The 6,498-nt window shown below is 35.2% G+C and overlaps 1 pseudogene; it reads left to right on the top strand.

Moving 5' to 3' along the window:
* The first annotated feature begins 1,083 nt into the window (after positions 1 to 1,083).
* On the top strand, positions 1,084 to 5,290 carry LOC113737607 (protein THYLAKOID ASSEMBLY 8-like, chloroplastic; annotated as a pseudogene).
* Positions 5,291 to 6,498: the final 1,208 nt, after the last annotated feature.

The following is a 6,498-nucleotide window of genomic DNA, read 5'->3' as shown; positions in this document are numbered from 1 at the left end:
TGGATTATGAAATGCATAACTATTGTTTCGTATAGTATGAACATAAATGGGGAGAAAAGAGGCTATATTAGACCCACCAGAGGAATAAGACAAGGAGATCTCCTATCCCCATACCTCTTTTTAGTTTGTACAGAAGGTTTTACCAGTCTCCTAAACTTGGCTAAGGATAACACCAAATTTCAGGTATGAAAATTGTTCAAAAAGGCCCTACCATAACCCATCTCTTCTTTGCAGACGACTCTCTAATTTATTGTAAAGCAAGTATGCAGGAAGCAAAAGCAGCAGTACAGGTGATAGAGGATTATGGAAAGGCTGCTGGCCATGTGATCAATGCTGATAAATCCTCAATCTTTTTCAGCAAGAATATGAGGGAGGAAGTAAGACAACAGATCCTATAGGTAATGGAGGGAATGAAACAGGTAAAGAAGAGTCAATACTTGGGACTGCCTATGGTGATTGGGAGATCAAAGAGTACAGTCTTCAAATATATCAAGGAAAAGATCGCAAGGAAACTGAACCACTGGAAGGAAAGGCTGCTCAGTCCAGCAAGGAAAGAAGTGCTACTCAAGTCAGTAGCAATGACCATGCCGGCTTATGCAATGAACTGCTGCAAGCTACCAAAGGGGTTATGTAGAGAGATTAGTAGTGGAATAGCAAAATTCTGGTGAGGTGAGGGAGACAAAGGTAAGAAGGTGCATTGGGTTAGCTGGAGGAAACTATCAGAGGTAAAAAGGAAATGGGGACTAGGATTTAGAGGCATAGAGAGTTTTAATGATGTTATGCTAGCCAAACAGCTCTGGGGGATAATGTCACAGCCAAATCTACTAGCAAGTAGGATTTTGAAATCCAGGTACTACAAAGGGAAATCTTTTGTAAAACAATAGCAATACTAGAGAAAGAAATAGCTTAACAACGGCGAAATACAATAGCAATACTAGAGAAAGAAAGAAAGAAAGTAAAAAGGGGAAACCAATTTGTTTCTCTCTGTTCCACCTGCCGTATTTCATTTATGGATTCACTAAAATTGAGCATTCCTCAAGCGGGTTTGCACCGAAACTTCGATACCTCTTTTCCCAATCTGCCATGCCCGCATCAAGGCTAAAAATTACATGTGGGTTGAGAAAGATTGGACCAAGAAAACCAATATGGAGGTCAAGGGTGTTGTCTCCAGAAACCATACAAGCTGTCCAATCTTTGAAATTAGCAAATCTCCAGACAAATTAGCAGAGGTCTTTGCCAATAGAATCAGCAGACTCCTGAAGGCTGACTTGTTGGATACTTTATCCGAGCTGCAAAGGCAAAACGAAGTAGAAATAGCCCTTCAGGTAAATGTATATATATCTGGTCGTGACTGTTTTGGTTTCGTGGGATTGATTGGATTTTGTAAAGTGATTGTGGAATTTGATGAGAAAAGAATTGAAGGGTTGAAGAAAGATTTAATTTTGTGGGCATAGTCTTTTGTTTTGGAACAAAAAAATACTTCCTCCGTCCTACTTTGATAGTCCTGTTTCTTTTTTCACACAGTTTAAGAAAAAGTAGTTAATTTTGTTGGAAAAGTAAATTTAGATTGCTATTTTCCTAAAATACCCTCACATTAAATATGGTACAATTTTATGGGAATTTGAATTAATGGTAAAAAAAGAATCAACTCTCATTAAATGGGTTAGGTTTATAGTAACAACTACTTACATTGAATAAGGGTATTTTAGAAAAATTAAAATACAATTACATTCTTCAATTGGAAAGTGGACTACAATTTGGGACAGATGAAAAAGGAATATAGGACTATCAAAGTGGGACGGAGGGAGTAGTATTTTCTGTGACCAAAGGATTGGGAGAAGGAAAAGAGATAAAATGAAAAAAAAAAAGCCAGTTTCTTAATAGTTTCTGAGCTTTGAGCATTTTAAATTTCAGAATTTATGTTTGAAATTTTTTGCGTCAGTTATGTGTCCCATGTATATGCAGTGATAATTGGTTATTTTGATGATGTTTTTAATTATGGATGTCTTATTTGAACCAGGTTTTAATGATGTTGGGAAGTTTGACAGATATTAATAAGTTAACTATATAACTCATATTGTTAGGATGATGGTCTGAATATTGTGATTGCAGTTAATTGTGTGCTGATAGTGTCAAGATGAAGATGAGAAATCAAGTGAACATGATTGTAATTTTAATTTTAGTTTTTTAGTCTGTGAGACTTGCATGAAGGATTTAGTGTAAAAGTCAAGGTTAAGTCATTTGTGAATTTTGTCTTAATACGTAACAGAATCAGTTCCTATCCACCTCTGTGGTAGATAGTTTCTGGAAAGCCTCCTAGTAAAAGTAGAATTATGCCTATACCAATTTTTTTAGTGAAGAGCAGTTGAAAATCTAAAACGAGAGGTTTGCCTGACTTCCTGATCTCATTAGATTGAAGACATAAGAGATGCTTGTAAGTTTATAGATGGACTTTAGCTAACATTGAAAATTGTGGGGATTGTACAGTATGGTAATATCATGTAAAGTTTCTTTGTTAAGGTAGACTCATGTTCCCACGCAAGTCATTCATGCTTTTTGACACAATACTTTGCGTCTATTCATGCTAAATGCCTTTCTTTTGTTACATCAGTGTCTTCTGATTCCAGTTTGAAAACAAGGAATGTCTTTTTATAACAAACACTACAGGTCATTGTCTATCGTCTGTTCACTGGGTGGTTGTACTTGACTTTAGTGCATTTTTTTTTATAGTTGCATAATGAAAACTTTGAATGAAATGGCACTTCAGCTCTCTCTAGCTGCCATGGCATATGGTAAAAGTTGTGCTTTTAGAGAAATAGTTTACGTTTAACAGACCCAAAGTTCAACCTAAAATGTCTCCTTATCTTGGCTTGATTTTTTTCCCTTTTAAGTGTGCATTATCTGAAAAGCAATCAGGACTCAGGTATTTAATTTTGCTAGAAAAGAAGTTTGGTATGAACCGGATATATCTATTTTCAGTGACATGGTCCTGGTGTTGGGAAAGAGTAGCAACATTGAAATGGCTGAACAGCTTTTTGGTGAGATAGAGAAAGAAGGCCTAAGGCCTGACACCAGAACATACACTGAGATGATTGGAGCATATTTCCGTGTCAAAATGATAGAAAAGGCAATGGAGTCATATGAATCAATGAAGGGATCAGGTTGTATTCCTGACGAGCTAATATTCAGGATCTTGATAAAGAACCTTGAAAAATCTGGCGAAAAAGAACTTATAGCTACAGTGAAGAAAGATTGTCTTACCTATATTGAGTACCCTGAGAAATTTCTTGAAGAGGTTGAAAATACATATGTAAGTACCGTTTTTCACTAGCAAAGCTTTTACTTCTAGTATTATATATCTGTGTGTTGAAAATGAACTGTTGAGTGTGCATGCATTCTGTACCACCCTTTATCATAATTTTAATAACAATATGAAGAGCAGTAATCTTGCTGTACATGAGTCCGTTACTGTATATTCTTTTGTGCACAGTTTTATGTGTCATTGGTCACAATGTCTCTTCTGGTTTTTTAATTGGATGCAAATAATCTTAACTTTCATGCCTTAAGACTGTACCTTTATTTAGCGACCTTGTGAAAAAGTTATTTCTTAATTATCTCATGACTTTGTTGTCATCTATTGCTATGCTATGTGCTGGTGTTTCTCAATGCTAGAACTAAAACTTATTTTAATATTGGTGGAAATGGATAATAGCCATTGCCTGCTTGTAACTTTTTGCTTGATGTTAGATGATATTTTGGACCATTGTACCTTAAACCATTATGATGTGTAATCCCAACTTTGATTGCACCTGGAAATAGCAGCAGCTTAGGCAGCCAAGGAAATTGACTATTTGAATCCTAACATGGACTTGGACCTGATTAGAGGAAACTTTCCGGCAGGCCCCTAAACTATCCACTTTGCACAGTTTTGTCCCCTTAACTATAAATTGTCACAAATAAACCCTTGAAAAAAAAAAACTTAGTTTAAGGATTTCCGTCAATTTTTGGGGGTTAAATGTAATGGAATTAAGGGTGAAACTGACCAAACATAAAAACCAACCCACCATTTGGTTAAGAAACCAACTATATTAAGTCAACTAATAACATGGAATTTAATGTTTCTTCCGCTTTTTTGATCTTCCACCTTCTTTAACCCTTATTTGATGAAATAATCAGTCAACCAGGCCTTTTAGGTTGTTTTGGTGGGTTAATTTTTTTGTTTGGTCAGTTTTGCACTAATTCCATCACCTCTAATGGCCAAAATTGATGGAAGTCCATAAACTAAGCATTTTTTTTCAAGTGCTTATTTGTAACAATTTATAGTTGAGGGGCCAAAACCGTACAGAGACAATAGTTTAGGGGCTGTCCGGAAAGTTTCCTCACCTAATAATCATTAATTTGAATAAGGCTGCAACCCTCCTGGTTCCAAAACCTGTTCAATTTCTTTTGGATTGTCAGTTCTCAGTGCAAAACTAATTGGCTACATGTTAAGTTAAATTATGTCAGTTGACAATTTCTAGTGAATGCATTACGTATACTTTCTTCTTTACCAAGTAGCTGTTTTATCTGTTCCCTTTTTCTTCTTCTTCTTCTTCTTCTTCTTTTTAATACATAACTTGGTGACATGTTTTATGCAATATGCATCTGGTTGTCATGCTTTTACGCCTCTGTTCAGATTGATTAAAGGGTTAACTAAAACCAGAAACAATACACAGCCTTTTCTCTTAAGCTGCCCGTATCCCCTGCCACGATCCTACATTTTCATTAGGTCTATTCAAATTTTTCTTGATGTACTAATACAGCTCATGATCTTGTTTTGGAATTTTCTTCTTGCTTTGGGTTGACTTGGTGGTTGGATCTTGTTTTTCTTCAGCCAAAGCGAAGGTTACTCAACGTTGTTTGAAGATATGTAGCATCTTTCAACCATGTCGTCCTTTGTGCTACCTTGAATTTCACAATCCTCAGAGCTGGATGAAGCTCGTCACCACAGCCAGCTACCTTGAGATAGTTGCTGCCAGCTTATTGGCATATGAGCTGGCATTCTTACCTTGAGTGGAATGAAAGGTGAATTATTCGATTTAATTTAAGCAAGGATCATTTTAAAATATTCCTGCCCTGTATTAGATCCTTGCACAGTGATAGTTTCAGCTTGTAATCACTAATTATGACTTCATTAGGCAATTTGGCAATTTTGAACTCGCTAGGCTGACTAAGTTCCTTGTAAAGGTCATTGCTGTTGGATTAATGCGAATACCATTTTACAATATGAACTCTTTTAGCTACTGAAAAATTCCCTAAGTTGTATCAACTCTTGATAGATCCTGCATGTGCCTTATAATGTAATGTAAATCTCCCAAAATTTGCAACATTTTCTGTAAGGTCTGTGAAGTTCCAGTTCCTATAGTGCAAAAGAGTTGCCCATTGGAGAAGTTTATATTATGTATTGGCTGCGTACTGTTTCAAGTTATTTTACCCTGATTTTTCTTATTGAAGAATTGATTTACATTCTTCTTGTTTTTTGACCAAAACGTGAACATTGTTTTAACAGAGTGTAAATAACTTTACAGTGTATAAGATGATATTGGTAAAAATGTATTTGGTTTATGTAGTAGGGGTTTTTGACTTATATCTAAATTAAATTTCTCATTTAATTCTATATTCTATATTAGTAATTTTGGAGGATATATTTTCCTACTTCAGAAAATAATTTAGGGAGAGGAGGATATATTTTTTCTATGAATTCAGTTTTGGAAAAGTCTCCAGTACGATGAGGATTTGATAAGGCATAAGAAATCATATATGTAATAGAATATGGTCTATTTCCATTGAAAAGGAAATTCTTTCTTTTAAAATCTTGTATTAAGGAAAGTGTTCTATCAAATTAAATATTAACTTTTGATATTTAAGATATCCTCTAAAAATACAAAGGTTAGTTTTTTTCCCTATTCTTTATTCTATTATCTATTATACCAAGATTTATAGGAGTATTTGGCCCTTCTCTAAATGTAGACATGATAATCATTTGGATGGAACTTATATGAATCCATCCTATAGATTCTCTTTTTTTGGGTATTTTCTTTAAATTATTATAAATATTTTTTTAGATATTAATGGAATCATTATTTTATTAGTAGTAAGGTGGTAGGCAACTGCCCAAGGTCTACTTGTGGTTGTTCAACTAACCGCGGGAAGATAATTCTTCCATCTAAATTTCTTTCCTAGTTCTGTTGCAAACAAAGCAACTCTATGACTTCATGCATGAACTTTTACTCAAATAGGAGAACTCTATCGTGCCTCAGTAGTTTGTCAATAACATGCTTGTGATCTGCTTCAATGATTACATTCTGCAATCCTTCCTCTAGAACTCTGGTGAGGCTTAATTTGATTGCCTTAGCTGACTTCATCTGCACCTTTTTCCTCCAGATATGGCCAGTGATTGTCCAGGCAGTAATTATCTCACCTCTCCCGTTTCTTGCAACTGCCCTACCCGCTTTTCCT

This window comes from Coffea arabica, chromosome 3e (genome assembly GCF_036785885.1).
Source record: "Coffea arabica cultivar ET-39 chromosome 3e, Coffea Arabica ET-39 HiFi, whole genome shotgun sequence".
Classification (NCBI taxonomy): Eukaryota; Viridiplantae; Streptophyta; class Magnoliopsida; order Gentianales; family Rubiaceae; genus Coffea; species Coffea arabica.
This window is presented reverse-complemented; position numbering and strand designations above follow the sequence as displayed.